This window comes from Diabrotica virgifera, chromosome 6 (assembly GCF_917563875.1).
Source record: "Diabrotica virgifera virgifera chromosome 6, PGI_DIABVI_V3a".
Classification (NCBI taxonomy): domain Eukaryota; kingdom Metazoa; phylum Arthropoda; class Insecta; order Coleoptera; family Chrysomelidae; genus Diabrotica; species Diabrotica virgifera.
This window is the reverse complement of record NC_065448.1, coordinates 167,984,246-167,999,869: the sequence shown is the minus strand read 5'-3', so window position 1 is coordinate 167,999,869 and position 15,624 is coordinate 167,984,246. Positions and strand designations below refer to the sequence as shown.

General features: G+C 32.9%; 1 protein-coding gene across 1 annotated transcript in view; it reads right to left on the bottom strand.

Annotated features, from left to right (window-relative positions):
- LOC114328361 (titin) overlaps positions 1-9,675 on the bottom strand; it is a 609,684-nt gene extending 600,009 nt beyond the window's left edge. The window contains exon 1 of the mRNA XM_028277195.2: positions 9,504-9,675. The gene's annotated coding sequence lies outside the window, so the exon portion shown is untranslated. The remainder of the gene's footprint in view (positions 1-9,503) is intronic.
- Between the last annotated feature and the right edge of the window lie 5,949 nt (positions 9,676-15,624).

Below are 15,624 nucleotides of genomic sequence, written 5' to 3'. Positions count from 1 at the left end.
CCATGTTCGGGAGAATGATTCAGTCAGGTTGCAAATTGGTTTTTTGGGTACTATATATTGTACCTAATAAATACAAAAATGCCCATCACAGTTCGGACGAGAATTTTAGTTATTAATTAACAAATAAGGGTCAAAAATTTGCAGTTTCTCGTTTAAATCGCTACAGGTAAAAATAAGGTTAATTTAATACATTAGAAAGTTTTTAAGCACCTTATTTCAGCAACGTTAAATGTTATACGTTGTTCTGCTCATGACCATTAACCATCATGACCATCTAAATAAGGTATCGCCTTATTTAAGTAGAAATAAGGTTCAGGTTATTAAGGGATTACTTATTTGTAAGATTGCCAAATGCCATATATCTAAATCATAAAAAACGAAAAAAAAGGTCATATGAGCTGAACCAAAGACAACTAGAATAAAAAATTTAGTAACGATGTATAAAATTGTAGTCAAAATTTATTTTTCTTAAAAACTATTAGGTAATAATCATAATATAATTGAATATAATCTACTTGGCAACCCTGGTAAAACAATTCTGAATTACACAATTTCTTGAGAAATCTGACACTTGACTGAATTATCTTGTTAAACTTAGGATGGATGTTTTGTGTTCTTAAAGTAGTAAATTGTCTTTGGAGAACGTCTTAATACATTTTCTTCCATTACGGCAAATAATTCAATAATAGTTATTTATGAAACAGTTCGTGAAGTACGCTTTTGCGAACGCATGCGATTTTTAGAGCACGAGCGACAACAGAGCGAGTGCTATAAATCGCGTAAGTTCGCAAAAAGTACTTCACGCACAGTTTCATACAATATTTTATCTACGATAAACAAATAAAAAAGCTGTAACTCTTCGTCACTGGAATTCATTTCTATTCCACAATTTTTAGAACTTTGACATTTAAAAATTCTAACTACTTTCAAACCACAAAACTGTCAAAACTTTTGTTGTAATTCATTGCTCATACAGTCATCACCATGACAACGCGAAAATTAAGGATTGTCACCATGACAACGCGAAAGTTAAAAACAGTGCGAAAAAGTAAATATCATTTAAAATACATTGTTACTTCACGCACACTTTAAATCCTTCACGCACTGCTATCTATAATGACAGTTTTCACAAACTAAAAACTTATACATAATATGATATAGAGTAGATAAAATAGGTTATAGCACACAACTACCGTTTTATAGGTCACGTTTGCCAAATGTCAATGAACGTTAACCTGTGTACGTATTTTCTGAAAAAATTCAAAAACTATTTTAAGTAAACACGTTATCCCTTATTTATTACTCAATGCGCATGACAAGTATAACGTTTTACGTTTGACGTACGTCAAAAAATAGAGTGTCTAAAAATTCTCTATTATTTAGACTTTAGCGCTTTCATCTTTTAGTAGATGAGCAAAGATTTAAAATGACAAATTTTGAATTTTGGTCCAATCATTTATTGCTTCGGAAATTAAAAATTAAGGCTGAAGTTTCGAAAATTAAAAATTTGCTATAACTTTTACAAAAATGAACTTAGAGCTTTGATATTAATATGTAAAATGAAGTCGAGTAGTCTTAATGAACAATAGTTGTCAATTAGTTTAAATTTTATTCAATTTGTTTATCACACAGAGCTTTTTTTGCAATGTTATTGCTTAGAAAATAATAATGATAGGTACAGCAATTGTGGGCTATCACATGAAATAAGAAGACTTATGTTTTCAATATATTTAAAAAAAATCAATAAAAGTCATGTTTACCATTGCAAAACATTTTACTAAAGTAGAGACATTTTTGGCTTATAAATAATTTGAACAAGTTTGTTAATATTGACTGTAGGCTAAATCCTCTTTGGTATTTAAAAAGCAGGTATTTCTACACGAATTTTCAAAAAAACGTCGCATGGATCAATTAGGGTCAAAGTTACCCATTTTTTTTATTTAATTCTACTTTGTTTATAACAATTAAGCAACCTAACTAGCTCCATTTTTAAGTTCAAAGTTTATAGTTTATGTGTAAAAGTTTGAGTCAACTTTGAACTTCTTCAGAGCGGTCAGTAAAGCTTTAAAAATAAAAGCCCTAACGAAATCGGCTCGGGACCTGTAGAGGGGAATTATAAAATCCGTGCACTCAAAAAATGAAATTGATTCTTCAAACACATGCTGCTTTTAATACCTCCGGAACTTGTTGATGGATTTTGATCATTATTTTTTTAAAATTTGTATGTACTCGTAGGGTACATTTTGTACCATGTACATATTTATATGTCCCCGTCTAACATTACAAAATGTTAAGCGGGTATCACACAGGGTTATGAAAAATAGATTACGACCGATTCTCAGACCTACCGAATATACATATAAAATTTCATAAAAATCGGTCAAACCGTCTCAGAGAAATATTATGGCAACTAACACTGACAAGAGAAAAGTGGTTAACTTTGACCCTAATTATACCTAAAGGTACGTATTCATACAAGGGTGAACCTCGTTTTGTGTAGCAGCTAGAATGGATACGGTATGAGCTGCCCTACATATAAACCGCAACCCGGCTGAATCGAAGAGGATGAGCGCCAAGCGGGGTTCACCGACGTATTCACTATGTGGAGCTGCTACACGGAGCGGGGATCGCCCTTGTATGGATACGTACCTTAATAGATTACGAATAGGGAATGCAATCCCGACTCGAGATCGTAAAGTCAAGATCCCTCGGGATTAGAAATGTCAATCCCGCGGGATCCCGAAATTTACGGGATCTCGTCTAGGTAAAAAAATATCTAATAATCACATGACTGAATACGATGAAAACTGCTTATTTGTGATAGTGAGGTTAATTAAAAATATTATTTGAAAGAAAACAAATGCCTTTATTCTTTAACTTTTACTAACTAAATAATTAAGTAACAGTTTTAGTAACACGAAGAATATAATCAAAACAAAAGTAAATATAGTGCTCAAGGAGATCAAAAAGTAGTTACGGCCCGTAACTTTCAAAAGAGAGAAGAAGTTACTTTCAAAATCACCTGTAACTTACGGGTGATTTTGAAAGTAACTTCTTAAAAAACAAAGTGTATCTAGAGTACTATCTGCTAACCGGCATCTAATATCCGTTGCAATGTAGCCAGCTGCTGAGAATGCCCTCTCAGACTCAACACTGGTTGGCAACAGCGTGATTAAGCAATTATATGCAAACTGCAAAAATCTCCCCCTTGTTCCTCCACACTCAAATAAATCCATTTCTTTTTTTATTACGGACTCTAATTTGTCTAAGTTTGTGGACCTGGCTACACGTGTAAAAGGATTTTTAGACGCTCGCAGAGTTTCTTCTAATTCCTCTTGAAGTGAAGTAGGATTAGTTTGTGTTGCTACTGCTACTGCACTTAAATTTAAATCCTCTGCAATCATAGAAAGTGGAAAGTCATCTTCGTTTAATACTGTGGTATTAATCTCTACTTGGTTTGGTTCATCGCGATATAATCGTGTGATTATATTTTTAATTTCTTTCCTTATGAGATATTTACTTGGCAATTGGAAAGTCTCGTTGTCTTTCCATTGTTCTAAATCATCTTGATAATTATTCGGATTTTTCAAATATAACAGCGCTGCAGTTGCTTTTATTCGACGCTCGGAGATACGATTGTTCATCGAAGATACCAACTTTTCTGAGAGAGGAGTTTTTAGGTCTTCTAGCTTTCGAATCATGAAACGCAACGTATGTTCTGCACTAACTAAATCAGTATCTCGACGGCACAGTACCTCAACGGCCAACTTTACTGGCTAAAATGTATTTTCCAAATCGATAAGGACAGCATGTTCTTCATCCGTGAAAAAATAGTCTGAATTGGAACTGAGTGAGAGGTCAACTAAGGTCTTAGCTACACACTGCTTTACTCTATTGTATGTACTTATCATGTTGCATAGGCTAGACCAATGTGTCTTGCAGTCAAGGACCAGCTGAATTGTTTTGCCAAACTCTTGCTGAATATAATTCTGAAGCATATCATTCTTGGTAGGAGAATTCCTAAAAAGTTTGACGCATTTTCTTAGTTTCGATATAATCATTTGGTATTCTGTAGCCAGATCAACTTGTCTTATAGGTAAGGAAAAGTTTAAACCATTATAATTATCCGGATTGTCGTCCAAGACTTCTTCCTCCTCCGCACTGCGATTTATGTTCAGTTCAGGGTCTTCAAATTCTTCCACTTCATTAGATTCTACATTCTTCTTATAAATGACACCTGTTATACCTAATTGTACACCGTGGGCGTAGCAAAGCTGTTGTAGTGGTTCAATCAGTCGACCAACTTTCTTCATGACGCTGGCTCCATCGGTCGTTATACCGACTATGTCGTTATCCAGGGATAAATTAAATTCTGATAGTTTTTCTTTCAGAAGCTGAACACAATATTCCAATATTCCATTGAGTAGGCTCACTGTTAATAATTGTGTGTACATTAACATTTAAAAATCGCCGATTCATTCCAGATGTCCATTTATCTAACGTAACTGTAAACCTATAATCTTCATTCTTCAACTTTAAAAGATCTTCCTTCACTTTCATTTTGAGCGTCGTTCCATAATTCATCACAATTTGTTTAATTGTATTTGGTGAAGAAGGCAATTTGTAATTGTTACCTTTCGCAGCAAAAAGACTCTTCATGTCCTCGGAACTACAAAATACTCTAAATGGTAAACCATCTTTGGCAACCATTCGGGAAATCATTAAATCTTTTGTTACGTTAGAATCGGATGGAAAATAATCACTGATTTTGATTTTCTTCTGTGGTATTTGGCAATTTTCACGATCTTCTGGTGTAAATTGAGCCTCAACATCAATAGGCGACCGCGCAGCTGACGACGATGCTCTAGTAGACGCTGACGACGTCGAAGGTAGTGATACATTTGACTCAGGTGTACTTGATGTTCTTCCGACTCCCGCAATTTTTGTGTCGATTTTATGGATTGCCATCATATGGACGTGTAAACCTTTTGTAGACCCGGATGAGGTTTTGAGAATAGATTTACATAGTTTGCACTGAGCAGTTAAATTATTAACGGCTTTCTTGAAATATCTCCATACCGGTAAACGACTGCTAAACTCCACGTAGGCTTGATCTGGATTGTTTTTCGCCATTTTAAGTTACTAGTAATCACTTATTACTTATAGGAAACCAAAAGTTATATCATTATGTATTTAACTCACATAAACAACATAAAAATGCGTAATTTAAGGAAAAACAATTACTAAAACTGCACGAGCATAACTTAAACAATTAGGTAGGTAAACAAACAAATGGCTGCCTGCCCGCACGCATGCATGATGCATCTCTTTCTCCCTCCCTCTGCAGTGCTATTCGGCACTGCACTCCCGCCCGGCCGTCAGTCAGTTCAGTCGGCGCACCGCTCGCGTCCCGAGCAGATGTGTGTAGCATCTCTGACCATTGCCGCCCAATCCCGTCAATCTCGAACGGGATCTCGTCATATCATGCTTCGGGATTGATCCCGAAAAATTACACGGGATCTCGCGAGATCGGGATCCCGCGAGATCGGGATTGCATTCCCTAATTACGACCGATTCTCAGACCTACCGAATATATTTATAAAATTTCATAAAAATCGGTCAAACCGTCTCAGGGGAATATGGCAACTAACACTGACAAGAGAAAAGTGGCTATATTTCAGACATGCGATAAAGTATACTCAGCATAGAGCCATTAACAATTTTCTTGACAACGTTGTCGCTCTTTACGGCATCGGCCGTGAAAGGCAGTATTAGGCAAGTACTGGTAGAGGATTACAGCTGTTAACTGCTGTGGAATACAAAAGGAGGGTTTATTTATGATAATTCACAGAATGGGCGAGATATGGCAAACCCGCTTGCAATATATAACCGTACAGATTCTACCGTTTGAAACGCAGATTAGGCGATTTTTTCGTGTAAAAATTGCAGCTTTTCAAAAATATCAAAGTGGATTTAGTGTACAGTGAATATTAAAAAAGCTATTAAAATTATTTATAAGCCAAGTTTATTTAAATATATTGAAAACATAAGTCTTCTTCTTTCGTGCTGTTCTTGCCAAACCGCTGTATCATTATTATTTTCTGAGCAATAACATTGCAAAAAAGTTCTGTGGGATAACAAATTGAATAAAATTTAAACTAAATACCTAATTGACTTGACCTTAATTTTTTTTTGTGCATAAAAGGACTACTTGACTCAACTTTTCATGTAATATCAAAGTCCTAATGGTAGGGGAGCCCAAGGATTTTTGCAGTTACTCGAGCGCGTCAGAAAATCACATGGGGAGAAACTTTGTACCCTGTAAATGTACCCCTACCATATATGGACTCTTAATACAAGGGGAGTTCGTTAAGAGGGGTCCGAAAAAAAAATCTGTCCTTAGAAAAACTCGAAATTGTCAGATTAAGAAAAGGTGCATTAAGTACATGCAGAACAGTGTATATTTAAAAAATTTGACGATTTGAGCGGGACGTAAGGAAATGGTCGTGTTACACTTTCACAAAAAAGCGAATATTTCGCGAAATGAACGTCAGACCGAAAAACTGAAAAATACGTGTTCAATATTTTTCAAAAATCTATCGAATGACATGAAACACGACCACCCACGGTGCTGGGGTGGGTGGTTACTTTAAAATCTTAAATAGGAGCTCCCATTTTTTTATTGCAGATTTGGATTCCTTAGGTCAAAATAAGTACTTAACTTTTATTCAAGACATTTTTTCAAATTTTGGATAGATGGTGCTATAATCGGAAAAAAGATTGTTGGAAATGGAAAATTAGAAATGGAAAAAGATGGAAAGTCCTCCACTTTATGGAAAACTTTACTTACCTTTTTTTGGTTTTAGGACCTACTCTTCACAGCCCAATAGGTCCCCATAACGATCGAGTAACTGCAAATTTAGCATACTTTCCTCCCCTACTATAAAAGATGAATACTCTAAATAAGATATTACGCCAGTCAATGGGAGCAAGAATAGGATATTACCTCCGAATTCTATCCTACTGCATGGATTTTAATGAAATTTTGGACCTAGCCTCTACTTATCTCCTAATTCAAAGTCTACTCTATGTCGATGTGTGCTTTTATCTTGGCGGGTGGTTCCCACCCCTTCTTAGGGGTGGACAATTTTTTGGTTAAAATTACCACGGAATTCGCTAGAGAACCTAATTCTAAGCAAAAACTGTTCTATAATTTTTTTTTGAAAACTCAATACTTTTTGAGATATTCGTGGTTGAAAATTGGCCATTTTCATTGAAACAATACCTTTTCGAACGGTTTTTTGCGAATACCTTAAAAACTACGCATCTAACTAAAAAAAACTATATTACACATTTTTGTAGGTTATAAAACACAAAGAAACACTTGCCTTCATAAATCTTCTAGTTATAATACAAAAAGAGATATTATTATGGTAGGTGAAAATAGTTTCGTTTTTTTGGTACATTCTCAAAATTGGCGTATTCAACTTGAAATAACAGAAACGGTAGATTTTAGGTGTATAATGCTACTAATACTTTTTGTAGTACTTGAAGAGACCTTTAAAATGAGCTATATTAAAGGTCCATTACATTAAAACTAAGCGAGATATGCTGTAAACAAAACTGATAACTAATGTATTTTAAGAAAAAATGAGAAGTACATAATTTTAACCCCCATCCACCAAAATGTAAATGCATCGTTTTCCTTCCACAATACCTTTTATTATAGTGTTATTTCTATGTTCAAAAAGTTGGACGGGTTTAAAATGAATGGTTTTTGAAAAAAAAAAGATCAAATTATAGAGAGCATTTCTAATTTTCTTAAAAATATTCCTTTTTCTCCATGAAACTTGAAAATGGTAAGAGATACAGTAATGAAAAATAAAAAGGAAATTTTTATCTGAAAAAGCCCTACATTTTTGTGTGGTATCTTTTTTCGTATCTCTTATCTTTTTCGAGTTACATGGAGGAAAAGGAAGATTTTAAAAAAAATTTAAAAATGCGCTCTATAATTTGATCTTATTTTTTTCGAAAACCATTTATTTTAATCCAGTCAAACTTTTTGAACATAGAACGATGTATTTAAATTCTGATGGATGAGGGGTAAAATATACATCTCATTTCTTCTTAAAATACATTAGTCATCAACTTTTTTGCAGAATATTTCGCTTAGTTTGAATGTAATCGACATTTAGTATTGCTCATTTTAAAGGTCTTTTCAAACACTACAATAGTTATTAGTATCATTATACACCTAAAATCGACATTTTCTGTTATTTCAAGTTAAATACACCGATTTGAGCATGCAGCAAAAAAACAAACTCTTCTTACCTACCATACCCTATTTGTATTTTAACTAGAAGGTTTATGAAGGAACGAATCTCTTATGGTTTTTTATAACCTACAGAAATATTTTATGTTTTTTTGTTAAATGCATAGTTTTTAAGGAATTCCCAAAAATTCGTCCGAAAATGTGTAATTTTTCAATGAAAATGGCCAATTTTCTACCACGAATAACTCAAAAAGTATTGGGTTTTCAAAAGATTTTTCACCCTCGGGAAGGGGTGGGAACCACCCCCAAGATAAAAGCGCACCTCGGCATAGGGTAGACTTTGTTTCTTAAGCTATTCCCTACTTACTGTGAAAATATCAAGTAAATCGATGTAGTAGAATGGAATTCGGAGCCAAATACCCTCATTGACTGCCCTATATTTAATTAGCTTATTTTTAGCTGGAGCGATTTAAACGAAAAACTGCCATTTTTGACACTCATCTATTCGTTAATAACTATTATATCATTATGTATGTGCCTCCGAACTGTGTCGGGTATTTTTGTATTTATAATGGACTAGGTATATTATAGTACCCAAAAAACCCATTTGCAACCTGGCTGGATTAGTGTCCTGACAAAAACCTTATTTACCTGGACTAATATGTACCTATTTGTAGAATGTTGTTATAAAAAACAGTTTTATGTTTCTTTGTTGTTAGTTCTATAAATGTGTTACATATTCCACTTCTTTGTGGATTTCATATTTAACGTGATAATTTATCAATAGGTTTTTTTAAGAAATTAGTTTATAAATCTGCATTATCAGAATTTTAAACCCGTTTAATCAAGATGTGCCTTTAAATCAACCTTATAATCCAACTTTTAAGCTATTTGACGTATTTTCCAATAATGTACCACGTAAGATTTAATTAATTTATAGAGTTATCTCCTAGTAGAAACAGGATAACCCAATTAATTCACACTCATTACGATATTTTAACTTAATAATCACCCATGTTTGCTTTTATTACCCTATTCTTTTATATCAAGGTTCATCAACACTCGTTTGTTTTTTGATTAAACCTTAAAATTTCCCTAAGAAACGCCAAATAAATGAAAAACACAATGTGGTCAACATTTTCTTTAATTTACTGTACCTTGTATGTAAGTTGAAAAGAAATGAAGAGAAGAAGGTATTGTTTACATTTATCGTGTACATGTAGATACATACCACTTTCATAAACACTTTCCACCAAAGAAACGAAACAGTCTCGAATGTTCATAAAACGCACGAATGTCAAAATTAGAAAGTTACAATTATAGTTCTTTTTTCTAAACACTGTTTTTCGGGAAAATAAGGACGTACGATAACGAAACCTCCCCGCCCTACATACGTACTAAACTTTGACAAGAAACCATTCGTTCGCTTGAGGTTGTCATTTAAACCACTCGATTGCACAGCTGTCGTCGGTTGAAATGCGATTGTATCGAATATAATCGACATAATAATTTGAAAGAAAATAAATTAAAACATAATGAATACTTTAAAAATATGACCTAAATTCACATTGTTTATCTTTAATAAATATTTTCTTTAAAAAACTGTAAGAATACATTAAACAGCGCTTTTTATTTGTTTTTGTCGATTTGAATAACAACCGATATTAGGCAGCCAGTATTACAGCCTGACATTAATTCTGTTAGTCCAGTGAATAAGTGATTAAGTCGATTTTTTGCCAAAATGCGTTTTTGCGGAACGTAGCCCTTCCTGTACCTTTTACAAAAAATTTCTTTTATAAAAATATAAAGAGGACTATATTATCTATGATTTATTTCCAACAGCATCTCTCTATCATCCACCGTTCAGCGGGGGTGGCGCCCTAAAGTTGACAAGTTTTTAAAAAAGATGTTTTAAAAAAAAATATATTTTTCCCTAACTGTAACGGAAATTAAGAAGAAATCCTACGGCAATTATTCAAAAATAATTGATTGATTTTTTGGTATAGGTTTCACTTAAGGGTAATTACCCTTTTTTTAATTACAGGGTGTTACATTTTAAAAAACCTCTTTTTATACCATCTGAACCGTTTATGCTAGAGTAAAAAGACTTTCAGCGATTACCCATGTAGTGGCGCTATTTACAAATTTGTATAATGCACCCCCATTTTTCCCCCGGAACCACCCCAAAAAAAAGATTAATTAATAAATAAATTGATTTTCTTGGAATCCTTCACACACAATGCCCTTTATTAATATGCTTCATATATCATTTTGTGCACGTTATTATTACCCATGCATGGACACCAAAAGCGATTTCCTAGTGCAACCCCTGTAGCAAAAAAAAATAAAAATAAAATGGGGGGTTGAATTTTTTTTTTGTTTTTTGCTTTTTGTTCCATATGGGCATATGCTTCATCAATAGTGCTTTTCAAAAATATCTATGGTTATTGCAACATCTCTGCGGAAACCACCCCTATCCTTGAAAATATACTGCAGAAACTACCCCTATCCCTTGGCGAGCATGTTTTTACGATTTTCTCATTACCTATGTATTCTTTTTAAACAAAACTTATACAAGGTTAAAGACCACTATTTACTCTAAAAATTATTTCCTATTCATTTTTTTCGTATAAGCAACCGTTACGGCACAGTAGCGCCGTAAACTTCATATATGCTTTGGCGGGCTCCAGTTTTTGTTTTTTTTTTTCGTCATCTGTTCGTTTTATTGATAAAGTACTTATGTAAAATAAAACAACACAGTGTAACCTACAAATTATGACTTATGGACATTTTACATTCTTTGCTCCCCAAAGCCACAGTGGTGGCCCAAAATAAATTTTTGCATATTTTCGCCACCTACACGCATTTTATTGCATTAATGCTACCTTAATAGCACAATATTTACCCTTGGTGGTCGCTAAGCAGTGGCGGATCCAGGGAGGGGTGATGGGGGTGATCACCTCCCCCCTCTCAAACCAAGTGATATTAACCAAAGATTATAAAAATATTCATTTATTTTTATAGAAATTTAACCAATTGGCACCCCCCTCTTAACGATGCTGGATCCGCCACTGTCGCTAAAGCATAAAAATTCATTCTTATAAAAATGATATTAATATAATATAAGTATTTCTATAAAAATAAATGAATATTTTTATAATCTTCAAATATAATATCACTTGGTTTGAGGGGGGTGGGGGTGATCGCCTTCATCACCCCTCCCTGGATCCGCCACTGCTTAGCGACCACTTAGGGGTGAATATTGTGCTATTAAGGTAGCAGTAACGCAATAAAATGCGTGTAGGTGGCGAAAATATGAAAAAAATTATTTTGGGCCACCACTGTGGCTTTGGGGAGCAAAGAATGTAAAATGTGCATAGGTCATGATTTGTAGGTTACACTGTGTTCTTTTATTTTACAAAAGTACTTTATCAATAAAACGAACAGATGACGAAAAAAAAAACAAAAACTGGAGCCCGACAAAGCATATATGAAGTTTACGGCGCCACTGTGCCGTAACGGTTGCTTAAACGAAAAAAATGAATAGGACCTAATTTTTAGAGTAAATAGTGGTCTTTAACCTTGTATAAGTTTTGTTAAAAAAAAATGAATAGGTAATGAGAAAATCGTAAAAACATGCTCGCCAAGGCATAGGGGTAGTTTCTGCAGTATATTTTCAAGGATAGGGGTGGTTTCCGCAGGGATTTTGCAATAACCATATATATTTTTGAAAAGCACTATTCATGAAGCATATGCATATATGGATCAAAAAGCAAAAAACAAAAAAGAAATTTAAACCCCCCCTTTTATTTATTTTTTTTTGGCTACAGGGGTTGCACTAGGAAATCGCTTTTAGTGTCCATGCATGGGTAATAATAACTTGCACAAAATGATATATGAAGCATATTAATGAAGGTCATTGTGTGTGAAGGATTCCAAGAAAATCACTTTATTTATTAATTCTTCTTCTTTTTGGTTGGTTTCGGGGAAAAAATGGGGGTGCATTATACAAATTTGTAAATAACACCAGTACAGGGGTAATCGCTGAAAGTCTTTTTACTCTAGCATAAACGGTTCAGATGGTATAAAAAGGGGTTTTTTAAAATGTAACACCCTGTAATTAAAAAAAGGGCAATTATCCTTAAGTGAAACCTATACCAAAAAATCAATCATATATTTGTGAATAATTTCCGCTGAATTTCTTTTTCATTTCCGTTACAGTTAGAGAAAAATATATATTTTTTTAAAACATCTTTTTTAAAAACTTGTCAACTTTGGGGCGCCACCCTTGCTAAACGGTGGATGATAGACAGATGCTGTCAGAAATAAATCGTAGAAAATATAGTCCTCTTCATATTTCTATAAAAGAAATTTTTTGTAAAAGGTACAGGAAGGGCTACGTTCCGCAAAAACCACAAATTACCCCCTTTAAAGGGGTGAAAAGAGGGGTTCCGGGGCGAATTTTTTTCAGAAAAAGTTAGTCTTATAATAAGCACCCATTGATATGCCAGAAAAAAAATAAAACCGGACTTGTGTCCATTTTGCAAGGTTCAACCTCTGTTTCCTACACTATTTATCCATTAGGCAATATAGGCAGTTGCCTATGGCGGCAATTTATGAGAGGGCGGCAAAAATACTGTACAAAGAATATTTGTATATAAAAATTATGGATCTCGGTTCTATCATTAAAGAGTATTAAGCTCTTTCAAATTACAAAAACATATACAGAAATAAGAAAGAGAAAAATTCAATTTGACGAGGGGGCCGATGATGAACTAAACTTTTCAGCAAGTAATGAGATGAAAATCCAGATATTCTATATATTATAATTGACACTCTGATAAGAGACCTGGATAGACGTCTGGAATCTTATCGACTTATTTATCAATGTTTTCGTGTTATTAACAGATTTGCCAAAATTTAGCAATGAAGAAATTATTAAAGAAGCTGAAAATCTGATACAAAATAAAGACGACCAAGATACATCATTCATACAGCATTCACTTAAAGGGTCATTTGGATACCAAAATAAAATCACCAATTGACATATCTTAATATTTAAAGAAGAGTTAGTGCAGTCACTGAAGGTGGATATGAGCTATTACCTCAAATTTCGTTGAACCTCCATCGATTTGTATGAAAATTGGTGAGTGGTTAGAGGATATCTCAAGGAACAAAGGTACCCTGGGGGTGGATGCCACCCCTTCTCGGGGGTGAAAATTGGTTTATTAAAAATATCCCCAGAATTCGATAGAGGGACAAATTCTAAGCAAAATTTGTTACATAAAGTTATTAAAATCAATCAAAACTTTTTGAGTTAATAAAGATCAAAGATTTTAATTTTTCGTGAGAAAAATGCATGTTTTTAACCGATTTTTTATAAATAACTTAAAAACTATAAGATTTTACAAAAAAGATTTTATTACCACAATTGAAGCTGATAAAAATGAAAGAAACTCTTTACTGGAAAAACCTTTTATTGTTAATTAAAAGTGAGTTATAGTTAATTAAATGTATAGTTTCTTCGGCGAGCACCCAAATCTAAGTATTCAAGCTTAAATAACGGAAAATGATGCATTTTATAACATAACCTTATTAAACATTTGTCAAAGTACTTAGAAATATCTATCAAATGAGCTCCCCAACAAGTTGATAGCATCAAAATTTATGCACCAAATATTTTTCAAAATTTATCTTTCAAAATTTTTCCAAAAAAGTTATTGTTTTTTTAACTAACTCCGTTAATTTTTACGATATCAGGTTTGCCTAAAAACCATTTGAAAGTTTTAATGGATATAAATGTTGAGCAACGTTGAATTTAATCTTTTAAACGCCTTACTTTTTTACAAATAAAAGATTAAATGGCCCCGGTTGCATAGTTCTCGCAACAAAATTTAAGCTTTAAACGTGTCTATCTCGGTTATTTTTTATCCTACAGAAATAGTAAACAGGTAAAATATTTGATACAGAAAAAACTAAAATTTGGTTATACATATATCACTTTTTAAGTATATTGAGTATTTTTGGAGTTATTATCAAAAGAAAATGAAAATTACGATAATTTTAAAAATTCTGATTTTTTTAAATATAATTTTTTTTTTCAAAAATACGCATTCTAAACCAGTCAAAATTGTTGAAATCATTACTTATGCTAATATAAAGAAATTCTTCTAAGGATTAATATAAATTTTAATTTTTGTGGAAATGACGTATATTTTATTTTTCACTTTTTCCTAAATAATTCTAAAGGGTTCTCTTAATTTCATCATAACTTGCTTAATTGTTATGCTGTTAACTTCTACTGAAGCTTATTTGATAGGTACTCCGAAGTACTTTGACAAGTGTTAAACAGGTAGATATATTTAATAAAATGCATCGTTTTCCCGTTATTTAAGCTTAAATACTTAGATTTGAGTACTCGTCGAAAAAAATATACATTCAATTACCCATAACTCACTTTGAATTTTTTAAAGTTTAGTTCTTTAAGTAAGGAGTGTATTCAGATTTTTATTATCTTCAATTTTGTTAATAATAACTTTTTTGTAAAGGCTTATACATTTTGAGTTATACGTGAAAAACAGCTTTAAAACATGCATTTTTTTACGAAAAAATTAAATCTTTGATTTTTAATAACTCAAAAAGAATTGATTTATAATAATAGCTTATGTAACAAATTTTGCTTAGAATTTATCTCTCTATCGATTTATGGTATTATTTAAAAAAATGAAATTTAATAAAAAATTGTCTTCTTGATAAAAGGTATATTAGTTTAAAAAGCCCTAAAGGGCTACAAACATATGAACAAAACGTTTTCGCTCTGTAACAAGAGCATCATCAGTGTTACAAGAACATGGTGAGCCAACCAAAAAATACAAAGGTCAAAGCCTTTCAAAAAACAGACAAAAGTCTTATATAAAAGATAACATCGTAAAATCCAAAGGATGGATAAAGTTCCTAAGACTCATTAGTTGCCTGCCACCTCTTATAACAGAATGACCAAGTTACCTTTTGACCCGCTTACAACGAGTGGGAGTCATATGTTGCCATAGGGCTATATCCTTAGGAACTTTATCCATCCTTTGGATTTTAAGATGTTATCTTTTATAGTAGACTTTTGTCTGTTTTTTGAAAGGCTTTGACCTTTGTATTTTTTGGTTGGCTCACCATGTTCTTGTAACACTGATGATGCTCTTGTTACAGAGCGAAAACGTTTTGTTCATATGTTTGTAGCCCTTTAGAGCTTTTTAAACTAATATACCTTTTATCAAGAAGAAAATTTTTTATTAAATTTCACTTGTAATTAATGGTATACAGCCAACTACAGAAAGATTTTCCTTGTGGATATTTAAAAA